Below are 22,647 nucleotides of genomic sequence, written 5' to 3'. Positions count from 1 at the left end.
CAACAGAACCCCACTGGTGGTTACCTATAGCTCACAACTCAAGCCAGTACCATGCATTGTTAATGACCTATAACCCATGCTGAATCACTGTCCTTCACACAGGCACTGGCTGGCCGACCTTTTCTTGCTTACAGACAGCCTGCTAATCTAAAACAACTTCTCAACCGCAATGACAAACTACTTAACAGTCACATGGACTCTGGTACCAAGGCCTGCAACAAACCAAGATGCCAACTTTACTCTCATATAGACTGTAGCAACACCATCATTGGACCCAGCAACATTAGCCATACCATCTCAGGTTCATACTCCTGCTCATCCTCTAATGTGATTTATGCCATCATGTGTCAGCAGTGCCCTTCCACCCTCTACATTGGACAAACAGACCAGTCCCTTTGACAAAGAATTAATGAACATAAGTCTGACATCAGAAACCACAATGTTCAAAAACCAGTGGGGGGACATTTTAACCTTCCATGACATTCAGTTGCTGACCTAAATGTAAAAGTTATCTTACAAAAGAATTTCAAAGGGAGAATAGAAAGAGAGACTGCTGAATTGCAACTGACAATGAAGCTCAAGACAATAGATTCACCTGGATTGAATTGAGACCTAGGTTTCCTGTCTTATTATCAATGTTGATTTCTCCACACCTACCCATTAGTTATGGGATTCATTGTCCTACAGCTTTTTCATTTAAAATATGAAACACATCTCTTTTTCATTAGTAACTATCTTTAGCAAACTCATTTGAGTTTGAGTACCAGTAAATGTCAACACTTCCTGATTCCAAACTAGGCCATATAGTGTGGGTGAATGGATCTGCAAAATGGGTCTAGGAACAGAGAGGGGCTTTGTCTACAAAACTGAAAGAAGTACCAACTCTGAAAAAAAATCTGAAATAAAAAAAATAAAATTAAGGGATTAAAACTCCCCAAATAATAGAAATAATACCTGTAGCTTTAAGAAGAAAACACCCAGTGAGCTGTCAGATGCCATTTTAGAGTTCATTTTAGAGTTCACTAGGCAAACACAACAAGATTACTAAGTTTTCCAAGCCTTGGTTTCTGTAAAGCAAATCCATGGTGGGGGAGGGAGCAAGACTTGGAAGCCAAAACAGCCCTGATAAGGTCCTGTTCCATTCCATTGTCATGTCCCCTGATGGAAGAATTGTTAGGAACACTCTTGGTGGAGACCATCACAAACAGCCTGCTGGCAGCAGCCAATGTACAACTGTGCCCACCCCAGTGATAGCCACCCACAACAAGTCCTGGCCTGGCCTGACTGGACCTGATCTGACCTATCCCCAACAGTGGCCACCACACAACTAGGTCCACCCCCAGTGGCAGCCCCAGTGCAATTTGACCAGACTTTTCCCAGAGAGAGGCTACCAGGGGGAAGGAAGGAGGAAAAGCTGAAGACAGGGGAGCAGATAATGGTAGGTTGGCTGATGGGTGGGAAGAGGAGAAGGAAGGGGAAAGGCTATGGGGTTTGCCTAAGAAGGGAAAGATGGGAAGTGGGGGAGGGGATACAGAGGGAAATTAGATTGACCCCACAAGTCCTTGCCAGTTCCCCATTTGTAAACACTCTGTTTTTAACCTATAGTTGCTCGTATTGCTGAGTCTCTGACCCCTGTTCAAGAACAAGTTCACAAATTACTAGGGCCTAAACACTGGAAAATATTACAGAATAAACTATTACTTTAGTCACTAAAACCATGAACCAAAAAGATCACAGGAAACCATCAAGGAATTGTTGAGGTAGATTGATTCCTGATGTGGTAACCCATCAAGTCAACACACCAAATGCATTTGGGAAGTCTTAAAATGAACAAATATGTCACATGAAAACAAAAATGTCTACACAAAGCCTGTATCATCTAGTGTAGTTTATACTGAATTCAGATGTCATGACACACTCTAATTAAACAGATTGATCATTTTGTTTGCTGTGCTCACTCTTCACTCCTCACTCCTTCCACTTCCCTTCTCTAACATGAATAGTTTGATTCTGTTCGAGTATTTGCAACTTCACTCCCTGATGTCATGAAAGAGTTAACCTGTTTTTGTATGCTAATTTGCAGTTCATTAGCTTAGAACCTATGAGATGTCAAGTAGAAGTTTCCGCGCTAGAAAGGGACACCCTATGCATAATGAAGTGACCTTTAGCCTGGTCATTGGTCAATTTGTAGTTGAGTGATGTTACCTGATATTCTGCACATAGACATTTTGGTGTTTCTTCTTCCTTCCTTTGTTCTAAGATCAGTCTGTGAGGCTCCATCTTGGAGTAAACAACAGCTAGGTGCTAGGAGAATGTAGCTTAGTTAGCTAGGCTATTTATTGTTTTATTCCTTCATGTAACCCTTCCTAATCATATTAGTAAACTTTTCTTTTAGCTAATTTACATGTGTGTTCTATGTGGTTCCTGTATGGTTCCCTTTTACTCTTCTAAATTATATCCAACAGACTATCCAGTTTGAACAAGCATCAGTTTGCCACAACATCTGAATGTAGGTGTCTCATCAAATCGGAGTTAGTTTTCCCCCACAAGTCAGGATTCTAAACTTCAGCACATGAATAGAGATTAACTCCCATTTGTCAGGCTGCTTGAAATGCTCAAAACTCTGCACACTGGAGGAGTACAAGGGAGATGGGAGGATTAAGGGAAATGGGTGAACACAGCAGACAAGTGTCTGCCTGGTGCCAAAATCTCTGTTTGAGTAGAATTTGTTATGATGTCTGAATGCAGCTGTAACAGACAATAAATGGTTAATACTTTAACCTTGTCTGAGAACCTTGAGTGACAGGGTATTCAAATGGAATTCTACAGTTGAAAGTGGCAGGAGTGGCAGTTAAGAATCACAGTTGATGGTGAAGGAGAGTTAAGCAGAGTGAGACGATCAAGAAGGATCCTGAGTTAGGAAAGTGGGACAAGTGGCCCTTCCCTGAGAAAAATAGCTCCTAGTAAAGTGGGGTGATCCCTATCAAGTGGTTAATAAGGGATATTGGGACTTGTGTGAATGTTCCTGCCTTCACCAAGTTAAGTATCTTTGAGACAAAGAAGCCTATGCTTGTTTATTTAAGCAGAAACTGCCAAGAAACCTCTCTTCAGTTTTAAAGACCTGTCTGTATAACTAAACAGCTATTTATTCATATTTATACAAGGTTACCTCATTCCTGTTTCCTGTTCACCTTCTAAGTCCTAAACCTGATACCTACCTGACCATTTCCCCTCAAAAGTTAAATAAACAAGTTTATTAGTTTATAATTACCATCAGCCTCTTGTGTTCCATTATCAGACAAAGACAAAAAACAGATTTTAGTTGGTCCTTCAAGTTGGGTCAGCATATATCTATCCACATTTAAACAATGGGGTAGGAAAGACTGACAAATAAAGAAGAAAGAAAAGGGGCTGAACAAAAAAGAAAAAGATAAAGGGGACCAAAAAAGGGGAAATGTTAAAGCAGCCTGAATCAAAAGCATTTGGGTGGCCTTGTGGTTTACTAGCAAATGTCACTTTCTGACATTCACACATGTGCGCGCACGTGCATGCGCACACACACTGTGACATTTTATTTCTTTTTGAAAACAGGTAGAGTTCAAAGTCTAAGGATGAACTTTAATTTCTAATTGGTACAGATTAAATTGGTGTCATGCCATATGCTCAATCTATTTATAAACTGAGGAGAAAAATCCCTGTCTTTGGTTCCTTCCAAAAGAGAGAGGATGCTAGCCTTACTCCAAGTGAGATCCTTGGTCCATCAAATTCACTATTTTCGTCAGACTTGGGGCAGTTGACCAGAATCTCAGGTAGAGAAGGGTCTTTCCTAGTGCTACTTAAGACTGCTCAATAGGAAATGCCAGGCAGTGAGCCTGTACAAAGTACATGCTCTTCCTGCATACAAAGCACATCCTAGATCCTCCTGTAGGTTTTACAAGGAAAATGGAAATGAGTGTGAGAGAAAAGGCTTTATATTTTGTTTATGCATCTATGTTAATATTAAGACAAAGTTATATATTTTATACAGATGACATTTTTCCCCCGGTCCCAGCTTTATTCCAAACGTCAACATAGATATTGATACAGCTTTAAATACAACCACAGACAACTAGTCATCTGAGAGCAACAGAGATTGGTGAAGGAGGGGGCATTCTTTGCTCACCAACACACACCCTTCCTGTGGACAAAGTCCAAGCCCTCAGGGAGGAACAAAATTGCCTGCTCAGATCAACAAGCCCTTGTTCGTACACGTCTTTCTTATCTGCTATATAATTGACAATCTCCTGCTGACACATCAGCTTCTCAGGTTTTCAAAACCAAACTCGCCCTCCATTGCCATGATGATCTCTACTTGGTCCAGGCTGTCCAAGCCGAGGTCTTTCATGAAGTGGGAGTCAAGTGTCAACTTCTCGGGGTCTATCTTGTCGTACAGCTTCAGCACATACAGGATACACTCCTTGATGTTTTCCAAAGTGAGCAGAAGCAGGTCGGAGAAGCAACGGCATGGCTGGAGGACCTGCAGCCAGGGAGGGGCGTGGGCCGGGCCTTGGGGAGCAGCAGCCAGAGAAGGGTGGTGGCAGCAAGGGCAGCGGGCCAAGTGAGGCCTTGTCGGAGGTGTAGTGGCAGGCGCAGGCCGCAAGGACACAGGCCACCATGTTGACCCCATGCATGAATGGTACTATATGATTTATGCTGGTCAATGACTGTATTAATAATAAAGCTAGTAAAGTAGAGGGGTACAGATGATAAAATTGCATGGCAGGAGCTGAATTGTGTTATGAGCCCCTGCATTTGAGCAACTCACTACCTTAGACATTGCTGTTAAGTGATTAAAGCTACATCCACACCCTGGATATAATAATAATACAGAAGGGCACGTTGAAAGCACCAGGAAAAGAGGAAGACCCATCATGAGATTAATTGACTCATTAAAATAACCATGGCCCACAGTTTGCAAGACCTGAGCAAGGGGACATTTTGAAGGTCAATAATTCATAGGGTCACCATCGGTCAGAAGAGACTTGATGGCACTTAACACACATAGGAACAGCCTCAAGGGTAGTAAAGAAGCATAATTATCCCATATTGAGATCAGATAGGTCTTCCTCAGGGTCTTTCAGAGGTTTAAAGAGGCTCAGGTTAGTTCTAGCTGTTGAGGCCCCTGGCCATAACAAAAAATTTAAATGACAGCACATGATGCAAGTTGCAAAATTTATCAAATGCCAAAAAAATGCATCCATTTGAGCTTGAGGTCTGGACCAAATGACCTTTCTGTCCTGTCCCTCACCCCCTTGCTTAGCCCTGATCTTCCTTTGCCCCAAAGGCTTATAAAATACATTAAATGTGTGACATCTAGAACCTGGTTCTAGCTGGCAGTGTTCCAAACTCAGCCATAGGAACAGTGTTTTAATATGTACATTTACTGGGGATAGACAATAGAAGGTCAACAGCTATACATGTATATATTGAGAAGGCAGCTTGACAACAATGCAATCTATTCCATCATTCAAATTATAACATTTACTTGCCCCCTCCATTCATGCATGCACATTTTGGAACACAATACACATTACCATAACATAAAGTGTCAATTATTTTACAGGATCTTCATTTTTGCAAATGCCTACACTTAACTGCTCCCTCCCACCCTCCCCCACCCTCAATACCCCACACAAGAACTTACAAAAAGCCTCCTGGCATTTTCAATGCAAGCATTTGCATCTATAATTTAACCTAGCTACAAAATTGCATCTGCAAACATGAAGGTTTTTTGAAAGCCTATTATGCTATGCTTTTTATCACTTATTATATATAGTTTTCCTACCCTTTTCTTCTCTTTTGCTCCCCAAGGAATTATGCAAACAAACCACTAACTGGTTTTTTAAAGAAATTATTCTTTTTTTTCCCCCTTTGAGGTGTTTAATATGACTAAATCCAATAGGGCTTTCACTCGCAACATGTTTGTTCATTATAAGTGTGGGAAGTTATGGCATGTAAGTGTAAAAATAGTCAGAAACAGACATTCCTTTTGATTTTATTAATATATGTAGAAGTAACACTCGAAAATCATACATAGTCTTTTTATTATGAAAATTCTGTAATGTACTGTCATCCTCCCCCTTGCAATAACAACAATAGGGAGCAGAGTTGCTTAGTCAAACAACATTTTGATATTCTAAAGCACAAAATAAGCTTGTGAATTATACTAATATACCCAATAATCATGATTCAAGTACTCCTACTTGAATGAAGAATTGTGGCAAAGAAAATGCAATTGTTTGTGGAACAGCACAATATTATATATTTCATTTGAATTAACTATGCTTGTTCAGGTATAAATATGTTGGTCAGCCAGTGTCCCTCCATGCTCCTCTCTTTCTCATGCTCCTAGAGCTAAGCAACATGGAACACCCGGTTGTCATCTGCAGTATGAACCTCTGCCCTATTTCCTTTTACAAAAGGGGACAAATATTTCCTGAAACACTCAACTAGTCTTTTCTTTCACTTGCTACACAGCTCTGGGGTAGCCGCAACTAAACTTACCAAATTTAGAATCTTGAAAATGAGAAGATGTGCAGACAAGCAAATAAAGAAGGGAAGGGGTAGCACATCAAAAGGGACAGGGCAAAACCTGACAGGAACATGAGGAAGCATAAAAATGTTCTAAACAAATAAATAAACAAGTATGAAGGGGATATGATAGGAAGGAGCATACACATTGTTTAGAAATCTTGATAACTAGGAAGGAGAAATGAAAATAGACTGAGGAATATAACAGTACATTAGGTGAAGGCAAGGTGGAATGGAATCATCAGGATACTATCTGTACACTTTCAGGGTCATAGACAACATGCACTCAGTTACAATTTTAAAGATCATAGAGTCTGCCCTGTCCATTTCACAAGCTATTGAACAGCAAGCATGATTCTGTATTTAAGAGTTATTTCCAGTGATCCTCTTGTGTCTGCCCATTAATGTAGCTGATCTTGCAATCAGTTTTTTTTTCCCAATCTGTTCAGGATAGATGCTCCTGACTGTTCATGTGCAAAGAGCAGACAACAGGTCTTCTGTAGAACATATCATCTGTGGAGCTATAGAGCATGCATCTGTTTGTGCATGCACTAACAGTAAATGTTTGAAAAGTAGATTATTTCAGCAACTTAATCATGAACCTAAGTAATATGTGCCTCTCCTCCAGTATTCATGATGATTTAGTTTGTAGATTGTACACTACAAAAACAGCTGCAACGTATTGGTTACTTATTACCAAACCTGGTAGCATGAGTAGCTACTGTGCAAGGACAATACTACTCAACATGGAGCCTGAGACAAATTTTGACACAAAATATAGAGGAACTTGCTGTATACGTAAGCAAAGGAGATCGATCATGCTTGTTCTAAAATTCTCAGCATCCTTAAAAATGACATGAGCAGAGGCATTTACGCAATCTGCACTCATGACAGTGGGTGCAGGCTATTCCTATGTTTATTAGAAGGCGATGGGACAATGTTTCAAACTTGGTAAATGACAGCCTCAGAACAATCCAGTCCACTGTTTTATGCACAAGTGTTTATTATTTAGAAATTTTGCAATCTATCTGAATAGATAAAATATCGAAATCATGACCCAGATATGTTTGTCTCTCTGTACCCATCTTTCTTTCTTTCTCAGTCCCCTACTTAGTACAACTTTTTCTGTATTGGGAATGTTTAGTTTGGAGAAGAGGAGATTGAGGGGGGACATGATTGCTCTCTTTAAATATTTGAAAGGCTATCATTTGGAGGAGGGCAAGGAGCTGTTCCAGTTGGCAGAAGAGGATAGGACCCAAAGCAGCAGGTTTAAATTACTTGCAGAAAGGTATCGGCTGGATATTAGAAAAAACTTTTTCACGATCAGACAGGTTCAAAGGTGGAATCATCAGGATACTATCTATACATTGCATTAGGATGGATAGGACAAAAGAAATGACCATTGGACAGTTTAGGGTTGATGTGCGTAAGGGAGTGACACCTCTTGGGGAAGGGGTGAAACAAGGGAAGGAGGAAGGAGGTCATAGCCCCTCTGTATACTGCCTTGGTCAGGCTGCACCTTGAGTACTGTGCGCAGTTCTGGAGGCCTCACTTTAAAAAGGATCTGGACAAAATTGAGAGGGTGCAGAAGAGAGCAATGAGGATGATCAGGGGTCTGGAAACTGAGACCTACGAGGAAAGACAGGCTATGTCCCTGCGCTATATGCCAGTTGCCCTTTAATATATTCCCCCAAGCTTATTTAAGAAATAAGGCAATTTGGCTAACACCATATCAAATACATATTTTACTTTTTTTGTGTATCAGCACCCCATTTTTAATGTGCTATGTAGTAATTTTTTCAAATGCACATTGTTCTAAATAAAATCCATCGGTCTATCCTTACTGTATCTAGATTCAACTTGGTCCACCAGTCTATTTTTCAGAACTTCCAAAGTTAGTATAAACAGCAATGGAGATATCGGACAACCTTGCCTTGTCCCTTTTTCAGTCCATCTATTATCAGTCCATTGTTTACTAATACTCTCACTTTCTGCTTTGTATATATAGCTTCAATCGCCCTTATAAAATTACTCCCGAAATCCATTATCTTCATCTGTTGAATAATAAATTGCCAATTGACACTGTCAAATGCTTTTTCAACATCCAAAAATATCAAAGCCATCTGCTTCTCTGGATGAGTTTCATAATATTCTAAGATATTTAGGATTGTTCTCACATTATTCTTTAATTGTCTCTTAGGTAGGAAACCTGCTTGGTTCTCATGTAAAAGGTCTATTAGAACTTTTTTCAACCTTGCAGCCAAAATAGTTGCAATATTTTGTAATCACAATTCAGCAAAGAAATAGGTCTATAGTTTTTATCTCTTTAGGATCTGTCTCTTCCTTAGGAATCAATGATATAGTTGCTTCAGTCCAAGATTCCGGTACTTCCATTTTTTCTATTACAGATGAAATTACAGTTTTATATGGGAGCAATAAAACATCTTCAAATATTTTATAGTATTCAGCTGGAAGTCCATCTGGTCCAGGTGCTTTGTTTATATTTTGTTTCTTATTAGTCTCTGTAATTTCCATCATTTTTATGGGATCATTCAACATTTTCCTGCTTTCTTCTGATAGCGTGGGTAGGTCCTGCTCACAGAGATACTGTTTCTGGGTTTCCTTGGAAATTTCCACTCTTTTATATAGTTGCATGTAAAAATCTTGAATTATTTCCTTTAATCCATTCTTAGAAAATTCTTCTTTTCTATCTTTATCATACATCGAATAGATCATCCTTTTCTCTTTCTGTTTTCTTATGAGCCAACCATCTTCCCGGTTTATTAGCATTTTCAAAATAATCCTGTTTAACAAATTTAATATAATATTTTTGCCATTTCTTCTGATAAGAGTAAATTAAGTTGATGCTGGAGTATCTTAATCTTCATCTTTAAATTCTCCTTCGAAGGATCCAGCTTTAATTCTTTCTCTTTATTCTGAATAGCATCCAATATATCTTGGAATGTTCTCATTCTTTCTCTTTTCTTTCCTGCTGCAAACCTAATTGCCAGTCCTCTAAAAAAAGTCTTAACTTGCATCCCAAACTATCTTCATTGCTGTTTTTTCATTCATATTTTGTTGGGGAAAAGTCTTCATTTCTTTCTTAGCCATCTCTAAAAATTGTCCATTTTTAAGTAATTGTGTATTCAACCTCCAGTTAAATTTTTTTGGATTGTCTTTAATCTTCAGTAATAGTGGGTTGTGATCTACAAAGGTTTGTGGCAGAATATCGATATCTTCAACTTCCTGAAAGACACTGATGTAATCCAACACATATCAATTCTGGATCAAGATTTATGTCTATCAGAATAAAAAGTATAGTTTCCAGTTGGAGTTCTAGTTCTCCAAACATCAATCAGTTTGTATTCTTTATCCAACTCTAAAAAACATCTTGGAAGTAAACCTTTAGAAATTTAATCTTCTTAATAGATTTCCTGTCTAGGTCTTGATCAAAAACAGAATTAAAGTCCACAACCATACAAATATCTGTGTGGTCATATTTTGTTATAGTTTCCTTTACTGTTTCAAAAAATTTCCCCTGTGATTCATTCAGTGCATATATTACCACCAATAAGATTTCCCTATCTCTAATATTTATTTCAAGTCGGAGAAGTCTTCCATTTTATAATAAGGATACCACCCAGGGAAGCGTTATGCTAAACACCTTTTTAAAAAACTGTCTGTTTGGATGGCTGAGAATAATTTACCTGGCCAAGAGCAGATTGGATTTAGGGCAAACCACTCTACCCTGGATCATTGTATCACTTTAGTCTTCCTCGCTGAGAAATATCTTCACCATCCAGGTGGAAAGCTCTATACAGCTTTTATTGATCTTCGCAAAGCCTTTTACTACATTAATAGATCCCTACTATGGGGGAAATTGCAAAAATTAGGCATCGACCAACGCATTTTGTTCTTATTGCGCAAATTCCATTCAGCAAACACTTTCCAGGTTAGATTTGATGGGAGAGGATCCCTTAAATATAAAATCCCTGTGACCAAAGGTGTTAAGGGTGTGTTCTGGCCCCCTCCCTCTTTAACCTTTTTTTCTCATCTAGTTAAAATTGAAGGTCAGCCCCCGAAAGTGAACACCGTTCCAGTTCCTATTTTATTATATTATAATAATAATAATAATAATAATAATATATAATAATATGATCTTTCGATTTATTAATCACTCAATCCTGCAGAGCTGCTGGCTCTGAGTGATTTACAGTTACACATATTAACAAGGGACTAACAATGATTCGTAGGGGGTAAGGGAGGACAACATACAAATCTTTTTAAGTCGCACACGTTTGCAGCCGACAGGGTTTTTGTTCAGCTGTAGACTTAGATGTGTTCCAGATGGCATTCACTCGGCTTGGCTTGATGACGTCAGTTTTTCCAGGACTGCTTCGAGTCACAGCGTCGCACTGCCACCGCCTGGCTCGATTGGCCCATCGCAGGCTTCTTAATTCCAGGCTTCCAAGCTTACGAGCTGGACATTCTGTTCCGCCGGCTAACACCTCCCCCCACCGGGGGGGTTTAGTGTGCCCACCCTCTCTAAGGAGTGGTGCCCATTTTATCTACTCGCCGAAGCTTTTGAACCGCTGGGTGGACAGCGAGCTGGGGACAAGGCTGGTAGCTCACACCAGCGTGGGCTAGAACTGACAGCAGTTCTGTTCAGTTCAGAGGTTACTGTAACCGCTCCCCTTTGCGGATGATGCTGTGATCCTCTCTTTTACCAGGGTAGGTCTAATGTGCCTCCTATCAGAGTTTGCTACCTATTGCAGACAGAACTCCTTTTTTGTTAATTTTGATAAAACCAAAATATTGGTCTTTTCTAAATCATGGAAGCGCTTTCGTTGGAGAATAGAGGAATTGAACAGGTTAAATCATTTAGATACCTTGGAATTTGGTTGCAGTATAACTTAAAATGGTCCTCTCACTGAGGGTCTGCCCTCATTTCGGTCAGAAATAAGATTGCAGCTGTAATGCATTACTTTCATCAAAGAGGAAATCAATTTATTCCAGCTGCCCTCTGAATTGTTCAGGCTACAGCCATCTCTCACCTGTTGTATGGGATTCCTGTGTGGATCCAGGGTTTTTATAAAGAGGTCGAATGTATTAACTCCTTATTTCTGTGCAGGATACTTGGGCTCCCCAATTCTGTTCCTTATTTTACTCTCTGCGCCGAGTATTGAACCAAGGGCATGGTCTATTGTTATTAGGTTTTGGCTTCATCTCCATTTTAGTCCCCTCCTAACAGTCTTATTGCTCTCCTCCCTGCAGACCCTTACACCTCAAATTGGTCCCAATTCATAGTGTCTAAAATCAAATCCATTTGTATTGATCTGGATTCCCTGGCCAATTCTTATGAAATGGATATTCTTCAGATTGTCCGAAGGAGGATTTGGGACATTGAAGCGCAAGTAATTAATGCAGGTAGCTCTGGAGTTCTCCATGTTTTCTTGGTCTTTTCCCTGCACAAGATTCTATAGCACAATATTTTTCTAATTTGGTAAATCCCTTACACCATAGAGTTTTTATGCTTGCCATGTTCAATCTCTTCCCTTTGGCTGTTTTGACAGGTATTCCTTATAAAGAAAGAGTCTGTACCTGTCTTTACAATGAACCTGACTCTGTGCAACATATTCTCTTTCGCTATACTCATTACTCTTTGCTACGTCATTCCTTGATCTGTCCCCTTCTTTCTTCTGCAAAATCTATTACTAATGATGACCTAGTTTGTTTTTGCTATCTGACAAATCTCCTGAACTTACTGCAGGTATCACTGAGTTCCTGTTTTGTGTATGGAAGTTAAGGGTTAGAGACTGTAATACTTAGATTTACTCTTTTCCCCTTCCTTTTCATTAATTCCAAATGGGTTCTGTTTGGTGGAGATTTTTTAATATGTGTGTGTGTGTGTGTGTGTATTGATGTCTAGTTTTTTGAATTTCTGATTTGCTGTACTGTTATGCCATTAAAGGTTTCTCTCTCTCAATAAGGATACCAAAGTAGGCTTCACAGCGAATCAGTCCACTCTTGACCATTGTACCACTCTAGCCTTTCTAGCTGAAAAGTATTCTCGTCATCTGCGTGGTAAGCTTTACGCAGCTTTTGTGGACCTCCATAAAGCTTTTGACTCTGTCAATAGATCTTTATTGTGGGATAAACTTCTTAAATTGGGGATTGACAAGCGTCTTCTATTTTTGATCCGGAAGCTACATACGTCCAATTTCTGTCAAGTGAGATTTGACAGGAAAGGTTCCCTTACTAAGGAAATAAGTGTCTCCAAAGGGGTTAAACAAGGGTGCGTCCTTGCCCCTTCGCTTTTTAACCTTTTTATTTCTGATTTATCATCCTCTCTGGATAGGGTTAATGGTCACCCGCCTAAATTAAACATGACTGCAGTCCCGGTTTTGCTCTATGCGGACGATGCGGTTATCCTCTCCTTTACAAGGATTGGTCTTATACGCTTTTTATCCGAGTTTAATGCTTACTGTTCCCGGAACTGCCTCTCCATTAATTTTGACAAGACAAAAATATTGGTTTTCTCTAAATCATGGAAATGCAACCGTTGGTCAATAGCGGGAAGAGAAATACAACAGGTAAAATCCTTCCGGGATTTAGGAGTGCTATTTTGTTACAATCTAAGCTGGTGCTCGCATAGAGAACATTCTCTGACTATGGCTAAGAATAAGACTGCAGCCCTGATCCGGTTTTTCTTCCAAAAGGGCAATCAATTTGTTCCAGCTGCGCTTAAGATGTTCCAAGCAACTGTCATATCTCGTCTGTTATACGGGGTTCCTATTTGGATCCAGTCCTTTACTAGGAGAGTCGAGAGCATTTATTCCACTTTCCTGCGTAGGATTCTTGGTGTTTCCAACTCAGTGTCGCTCTTTGCTCTTTATAAGGAGCTGGGTCTCCACTTGGTGGAATCTCGAGCTTGGATCACTACGATCAAATATTGGCTTCGGCTTCATTTTCAATCTCCCCCTGCTAGCCTAATGGTCCAACTTCTAGCTGACTCCTATACATCAGAGTGGTCACAGGCCATAGTGAAAAAGGTGGTTACACTAGGTATCGACCTGGAACCCCTCTATAACTGTGGTGAGGCAGCAATCTTACAGGTGGTTAGGAGGAGAATTTGGGATATAGAGGCGCAGACCATTAATGCAGGTAGTCTTGGAGTTTGTTCTCCCTATTCATTACCCCTCCTTCCCTTGCATACCTCCATGCTACCATATATCGCTAATCTGATAACCCCAGTTTTTAGGAGGGTTTTTATGCTTGCAAGGTTTAACCTTTTCCCCTCAGTAGTGGTCTCAGGTAGATTCAAGGGTGTTCCGTACAGGGATAGACTTTGTAACTGTAATCTTGGGGAACCTGACTCTATTACCCATATCCTTCTCCGTTGTCCCAAATACTCCATTATGCGCAATAACCTGATTCGCCCTTTCCTCCCTTCGCAGAGAGATTTTCTGGACAGGGATTTAATTTTTTTTTTAGCAGACCAGAGCCCAGCAATAACACTATCTGTCGCTGAATTTTTGACCTACGTATGGAAATCAAGAGTAATACTCTGTAATTCTTGTAAATCATGTTAGGATTGTCTTGTATTTTGGAATATCAGGAATATTGGTTGATGTTGTTCTTGTACTACCCCTTAAACGTCTCCTTGCCTGGTTTACTTATGTTATGCCAATAAAGGTTTCTGTTCTGAGTAGGTTTCAGTTTTTCTTTCACATAGATAGCTATTCCTCTTTTCTTTACTTTGTCTGAAGCTGTAAATAACTTATTAAGTTTCTCATTGACCAGATAATGTTCATCTTTACGTCTAATATGTGTTTCCTGCAGACATGCAATAGCCATATCTATCTTCTTTTGTTTAAATATCCTTCATCTTTTCTCAGGTGAATTTAGGCCATTTACATTTGCCGAAAATATCTTGATTGTTGATAGAATCATTATGATCAATTCTTATTACTACCATTTCTATTTCTTGTTGTCATTCTTTGTGGCTTTCCTTCCATAGATGATTTTTTTAGATGTACTAACCTCAAGTTCTTCATCCGAGGCTGTTGAGTAGGCCTATGCTTCCTCTTCTCTTTCTGTTGAGGCTTTTATTTTTGCCTTCTTTGTTTCTCCCAATTCTAGAAGCTTTCCATAACAACCCGAAAAGTCTTTTGCCTTGAAAATGGAGTCCTTCTGGAGTAAGCCATCAAAATGTAACTGAATTTGCTGTAAGTTTAGAAGTCAAAAATACATATTCTTTCCTTCTTTGTCTCCTTTTCCAAGGAATTTCTCTTACAATCTTTATGTCCTTGTCTTGTATTTTAAGGGTATTATACTCATGCCTGCCCCCGACCCGGCTTGGAGCTCTGAAACTGATGACTCCGTGCCTTTAACACCATCAGAGGCACGGGAGTCTTTGTCAAACCTAAGTGCTGGAAAGGATGAGCACCAGCCTCCAGAACAGCCTGCACCTGAAACCAATCCAGCAGTGCCTGGCCCCAGCAGCACTCCACCCGATTCTCCGCCACCTGTCGACCGGCTGAGGAATCGGAGACACCAGGACATGGCAACCAGATGCAAAGAGGCACGCTTGCACGGTCTCTCGGCTGCGGGGTCTCTCTGCAGCCCGGGGCTTCCTGTTGGGGCGTGCGGTGGCCGCTCTCATCATGGGTCGGGGGTGTTTGTTGGGGGCCCCGGGGTCGGTCGGGCCTGGCTCACGACCCCCGGAGCGGGACACTCAGTTTTTCAGATTTCCTTCCTAAAAGTAGGAGCTGTGGCATGGGTACATTCCCTATACTTTCCACAGTGAACACAGGAGCAAAAAAGGCATTGAGCTTCTCTGCCATCTCCCTATCTTCCTTTAGCAATTTCTTTAGTCTTTTATCATCCAAAGGCCCAACTGTTTCTCTGGCTAGTTTCCTGTTGTTGATATATGTAAATAAATATTTATTGTTTGTCTTGATGCTTATCTCTCCTATATTATAATCCTGTTTTGGGGTGGCAAGATTCCATGCTCTCCCTCAGCCATTGGCCCATCAGCTACCACTCAAGAGTACTCGTGTGACATTGGCCGGGAGCTGGGTCTGCTCCTCTTCCCCGCCCAGTCCCCCTTCAGCCACTGTGCCCTGCCAGAATTACTGGCAAATGGCTTTCTCTCTTGACAAAAATGGTGGACTCTGTGGCAGTCAGGGCTTCAGAGCACGGAAGAGTGTGTGGCTGCAGGTGTGTGGGGGGGGACGGAAAGCTAAAGAGAGAGGGGGAAATAAAGGTAGGCTGATGCTTGGCTGGGAAGGAGATAGGGTTACAAAGTCCAGGTGGAAAATTCCTGGAGATTTGAGGGACGGAACCCGGAAAGGGTGAGATTTGAGGAGGGGTGGACCACAGACAGGTACAATGCCATAGATTCTACCCTCCCAACCAGCCATTCCCTTCTGGGGAACCACTGTTTCCAATCTCAGGAGAGGGGTGGAAATCACTCATAATTACAACTGATCTCCAGGAGGAGATGCAAAGCTGAAATCAGAGGGGCAGATAATAGTAGGTTGATGCTTGGCTAGGAAAGAGATAGGGTTGCCAACTCCAGGTTCATGCAGATTTGAGGGGTAGAGCCTGGAGAGGGTGAGGTTTGAAGAGGGGTGGGACCTCAGACAGGTACAATGCCATAGACCCTTCAAAGCAGCTATTTCTTCCTGGGTAACAATTGTTGCCAATTTCCAGGTGAGGGCTGGAGATAACTGAAAATTACAACTGCTCTTCAGGTAGCAGAGATCAGTTCCTCTGGAGAAAATGCTGAGGTTGCCACAGCACATTGATGCTGAGTGCCCAAGGCCTTGGCACTCTCCCAGAGCCTCTTTCTAGAGCTCGTTGTATTCATTTTCACAATGGGCCTTATTCCTAGTTATGCATAAAGAGGATACTGTCCGGCTTATGGTCACACTTTCCCCATGGTTACACACACATGCACAGGACAGCCCCATTTCAGGTCTCCCTCCCACATGTACAAACAGGCCTTAAAGTCTAGGCCTCAGGTTCTGGAAGCAAGAAGCTCACCAGAACCTGTTCAGCCAATTGAGAGGCACTAGCAGCTCAATGAGAAGCCATGTTTTCACTCCTGGGCCTGGCTGTAAAACCATACTATTTGTCATGCCCCATCTGTCCTCATCCATGACAAGGCATGTCCCTTGTATCTCCACAATGAAGGGTATAGACACTTCTTTAAAAATGAAAGGTGGGCATTCAGAGTTGCTGGTAGATCCTGACTAGTAAAAGGTTATTGTGCTATAACTGATTTTTTAAAAGTCCTCAGGTTACAGGGGGAATGGCCACCACAGGGCACTGAGTAAAAGAATCATAGAATCACATTGTTGGAAGGGGCCATACAGGCCATCTAGTCCAACCCCTGCTCAAGCTGTATCAGCCTACAGCATCCCGAACAAGTGCTTTGATCTTTCCAAAAATATTGTATCAAACCAGTTTGGAGAAAGCATCAGAGCAAAACAAGGGGAAAATGCAGAATGTGAATTATTAGAGGACAACATTATGTGGATGCTCCATAAGAACCCACTCCAGTTTGGATACAAACCAAATAAAAAACCAAAGCAAACTTTCCATATTGAAACAACCTAACAGTATATTTTCATTTGCCATACATGTATAAATTAATACTGAATTATTCTCTTAAAATAATCTGTACTGATTCTGTCTTATGAAGAGGTGCAATTTTCTGACTGTAAACCAAATACTTTTACGGATCAGAAGCCTTTGTATCATTCATAATTCAGTAACAGTAATTTTCAAGTCAAGAAGAGAAACTTTATTTTAAACGTTATACTTTCAAAATTCTATGGTGGCATGACTTCCATGTTGTGCTCATTTCTCAATCAGAAGGAGGATTCCCAGCCATCTGGAATTTGCTCAATAGCCACGTTTGTTCAGAAAAGCAACCATTCAATCCTGATATTGTATCTCAGCAAGATGATAAAGGGAAAAAATAAGTAGGACAAGGAGTGCTGTGCATTTTTTTCTTGAAACTAAATCTCTAAGCAAAAGTTGGCAGAAGGATAAGTTCACATGCATAATTTTCTTGTACTGTAATACCAACTTTTAAAATAAGCTATAACAGCAACAGATCACTACAGCAAGAGGCACAGCACATGCAACTGTTCATTCCAAGCTTTGCCTTTTAAAAGAGCAGATTTTTAATACAATTATATTAATACCTCTCCCTCCAGTTCTATCCTCGCACAATATGTGCTCATTGCTTCAGGGGGGACAGTTCTGTGTTTCATTAGTCCTCCTGAATTGTAAGAGGGGAAATGTAAAATTAATGCCTAACAACAGAAAGTTTCATGCTGGGCCACAGAAGAATGGGGAGAGACGAAGCAGGGCAACATTGTGCTAAGTCTGGGCCTCAGCCAAACTTCTCTGTTTCTTGCCATTTTCAAAGCCTCAGGGAGTTTGTTTTGGGGGCTTTTGTTGCCTAAATCAAGTTGTAAAATGATCTCAAATTTAATAATATTTAGCCTGCAGTTTCTTTCCATTTATGGGGGGGTGGTTGTTGTCGTCTCCCTTTGAAATAACAAGCTGAAATCTTATGGGGGAAATAAGCCCAAATCTTTCTTTAAATAACTACCCCAAACTTTAATGTGATCAAACCAAGCAGCTGCACAGCTTTGGGAAAGGGGGAAAGGTTTTTATTCTCCCCCTAATCTTCAGTCTAATAAGGGTACCTCTACCCTGCTGTGCACATTTGGAAGTAAAAGAAATGATATAGAATGTATTATTGATCATTCCTAGTGGAGCATCAGGAATGGTAAATCATACGGAACTACACAGTTCATTAGACATTGACAGGAGATATGCAGCACTGAAAACTGGTGGAGATGACAGCAAGGACTTGCATTATAAATATCATATGTTATCCTCTACAGAACTCTCTAAAACTAAAGCACAATTCTTTTTCTCAAAACTTTCTCTCCTTTCCAAACAAATAAAGCATTCTTGCTAAATGTTGTCACTGAGCTGTTTCAGTACCCGTAGTTTGATTAAATCACTTCAAGTTTTCCACTAGGATGGATGAGTTTTAGATGACACTCTTAAATTTAGTTTGAACAATCATGGTGTTAGCCGTGATTATTTACCATTATTCCTTTGCCAATATACATCATTTTACATAGTCTAGAAAATGTATAGTTGTTGCCAGACATCCATTCTTTACGGGTACTATGTACGCCATCTCTATAGGCTTTAAGTCCACAATCTCTATAGGCTTTAAGTTCACAATCACTTTCAATCAATTTCAAAGTGACGGGCCAACATGCTATCAGCAAATACATTGTTTTTCTGGCAATGATCAATTTGCTCATCACTAACAGGTTCAATGGCTTTTTTAAAAAAAACTCAGAGATCATCTAATGAGTATTCACTATAAAACAAAGAAGCAGAGTTTAAAAATTCAAAGCCTCAGGTTAACATTCTAAACAGAAAGTCACACTTCCCCATGATTATTTATACATCTAATGATGCCATTCCTATGCATATGTATGCAATGTCTTTCAACTAGTAATTGTTACTTGCATTTCCTGCCACTACACAAATAGTATAACCTAGTACAGAAACACACATATCAGTGTGGTATTTGTCACACCCACAAAAGGATTAATCAGCTCTCATTAGTTGCTAGGAAACAGTGTCTTGACCCTAGAGTATGTTCAACCACTGAGGGCACTCAGATGAGGTAATGCTTCTAATCTGGGTTCTGTTAGTGCACAGCACTGTCACCCTGTGTCCTGCTGCGGGGGAATTGTGTGGACTGAGTTTCTCTAGATATAGAAACTGCACTGCAGTGATTAACAAGCTATAAATAGTAATTAGATAATAATAATATTCCACTGTTGCGCTACTTCTGGCACATCTGGGACTAGGCATTCATAGATAAATGGTTTTATAAAAAGTATTTCCTTATTTCTCATGAAGATAGAACCTATCGTTTTATTTGTTATTCGCCAAGAGTCGAACACAACTGAATGGCTAACAACAAATTTCCTTATTTCTCATGAAGACAGAATCTATCGTTTTATGTCAATCAGTAAGGATCATGTGATCCACTCCATACATAACATTTACTATAGTCCTCAGTTTATAGCTCACAAAAATGGCACAGTTTAATGCTTGCTTATGTGCCATCCTTCTCTGATATAAAGTGAATCTGTCTGGCTTAACAAACTCTCTTCCCAAAGACCTAGACAAGCAATTTCTGATTAGTGAATGATCTAGGCAGGTGATACAATTGCTCTTAAAAGTCACTGGTGAAAGCAAAAACAGCCTCTTGGTTTTGTATGTGGGTAGAGAAAATAAATAAATTGAAATGACTGCTACAGTGTAAGTAGTATATTGCTTAATTCTAGTTTGACCAAACACAACTTTGAGTTTGTTGAGGACCTACTTTATGGTAATTTTGGTGCCAAACTTCACCAACATTGTATTTACAAATGCCATCCAGTGTTAGAATGGTTCTGCAAACATTTTAGAATGAACCCATGGAGTACAGTACAGTTTTATTATTATGATCCAAAATCATCAGACAGCACATTAGTATATGACATATGCAATAATTACACAAACATGACTATGCAATAAATACTGGCAAAAACGTACATGAATAAATTGATAAATATTAAAATATATTTAAAATTTCTTAAAAGAGGCAGTAATCTTCTTGAACCCATGGAGTCAACTGTGGCCTACCTTGATCCAAGGCAGTTTGCAGACTCTCTCCAAGTTTTACAGCTGTTGACAACCCGGACATTTTCCTAGTCAAAGGTTGGAGGTATTCATCACCTGCTTCTGAGTCGTCTTCAGACTCCCCATTGGTTAGAGTCCAACAGAGCTGAATGGTGAGTCATGACAAGTAGCAGATGATAGGAAAGAGAGCTTTTGGTGATCAGAGTAGGCGATACGGAACTAGTTGGACTAATAACCTAACTTCATGTTCAGATATCAAATTGTCCCACAATCGTATTTTCATTTTATTTACTCTGGAACACTTGGCATATCAAGAGGTGCCAAAGCATATTTCAAATTAAATAAAAAACAGAGCAAAAGTGAAAGAAATTGGCTGCTATGACAGATTTGGGGATCTGACCAGGCACTTCGACCATCTGAATACTTATAGTACCATCCTAAATCAAGTTACACTCTTCTAAACCCATTGAAATCAATGGACTTAAAAGGGAATAACTCTGTTCTGGACTGCACTGTTAGTTATTCATACCAGACTAATCCAAAACTAAATTATGGGTAGATTATAGACTTGTGCATTTTTAATTAATTACAATAATTACAAACATTGCGTGTTTTGTAATTATCATAATAAATATCAAAACAAATCCCCATTAAAACATTAGTTGTAGATTTTCTGGGCTGTATGGCCATGGTCTTGGCATTGTAGGACCTGATGTTTCTCCAGCAACTGTGACTGGCATCCTCAGGGGTATAACACAGAAAGACGGAGTACTCTCTGTGTCAAGATGAGAAGAAAAATGGTAGGCCAGTAATTTATATTTGGTATGCAGGATGCCAGTCACAGCTGCTGGTGAAACATCAGGTCCTACAATGCCAAGGCCATGGCCATACAGCCCGGAAAATCTACAGCAACTAAAGAACTCTGGCCGTTAAACCTTTGACAACATATCCCCTTAAAACAGCCAACAACAGGGGGGAAACATAATTTTATTTCTTCTTGTTCTGATTTCTTTTGTGATTGTAATCTCTGCCCTCTGTTGGTTTCACTTTTATGAGGTAGCCAGTGTTTATCTAATAAGGGCAGAGAGAGAGAAAGTTTCTTTAGGGGGAGAGGGAGAGAGGCTCTGGGCGTTCTAGATTGCCTGAAAGCTGTATGCACTAGGATTACATACATGTGAGGGGTATTCCAGTGCTGAAGAAATTGAGTGGCATTTTGCCTTCCTCTGACCTCTCAATGCCTGCCCTGCTCTTGCAGCCTGCATTCCCTGCTTCCCTGTTGCTCTTTGAACGTTATCTCCCCACTAAGAAAATCTTCATCAAGGACCTCTTACTGCCTGCCTGTTCAGATGCTTACCCTCTTTGTGCCACCAAATGCCCTTGCCTTGTTAGTCTGCTTCTTCCTCACATTACTGTTCTTCAAGATAAGTAGTTGCAGTGCTATTTGTGCTGCTGTTTGGAATCTTAAGAACATAAGAGAAGCCAATGTTGGATCAGGCCAATGGCCCATCCAGTCCAACACTGTCACACAGTGGCCAAAAATACCAGGTGCCATCAGGAGGTCCACCAGTTGGGCCAGGACACTAGAAGCCCTCCGACTGTTGCCCCCCCCCAAGCACCAAGAATACAAAGCACCACTTGCCCCAGACTGAGAGTTCTTATCTATACCTTCTGGCTAATAGCCACTGATGGACCTCTCCTCCATATGTTTATCCAGTTCCCTCTTGAAGCCGTCCATGCTTGTAGCCACCACCACCTCCTGTGGCAGTGAATTCCTTTTATCCATTCTAACCCAACTGCTCAGCAATTTCATTGAGTGCCCATGAGTTCTTGTATTGTGAGAAAGGGACAAAAGTACTTCTTTCTCTACCTGCTCTATCCCATGCATAATCTTGTAAACCTCTATCATGTTACCCCTCAGTCATCATTTCTCCAAGCTAAAGAGCCCCAAGTGCTTTAAACATTCTTCATAGGGGAAGTGTACCAACCCTTTTGTCATTCTAGTTGCTGTTTTATGCAGTTTCCAATGTTATAATATCGTTTCTGTGGTGTGGGGACCAGAATTGCACACAATATTCCAAATGAGTTTGCACCATTGATTTATACAGGGGCATTATGATACTGGCTGATTTATTTTCAGTTCCCTTCCTAATAATCCCCATCATAGCATTGGCCTCTCAGTTCTCTCATAAACTTTAATGTTAAACATTAAAGCCTTTCGTTGCTTTCTGAAATGTGGTAGTGTGGGTATCCTAGAGGAGTACTGCAATCCCCCAGAGTTGTATTCAATGTAGATGAAAATTGTGAAGGTACAGATATGAGAAGAGGGGAAGCATG

General features: G+C 40.3%; 1 pseudogene; it reads right to left on the bottom strand.

Annotated features, from left to right (window-relative positions):
- Nucleotides 1-4,294: 4,294 nt before the first annotated feature.
- LOC107121399 lies at nucleotides 4,295-4,666 on the bottom strand (annotated as a pseudogene).
- Nucleotides 4,667-22,647: the final 17,981 nt, after the last annotated feature.

This window comes from Gekko japonicus, unplaced genomic scaffold (genome assembly GCF_001447785.1).
Source record: "Gekko japonicus isolate JY-2015 unplaced genomic scaffold, Gekko_japonicus_V1.1 scaffold2570, whole genome shotgun sequence".
NCBI classification, from domain to species: Eukaryota; Metazoa; Chordata; class Lepidosauria; order Squamata; family Gekkonidae; genus Gekko; species Gekko japonicus.
This window is presented reverse-complemented; position numbering and strand designations above follow the sequence as displayed.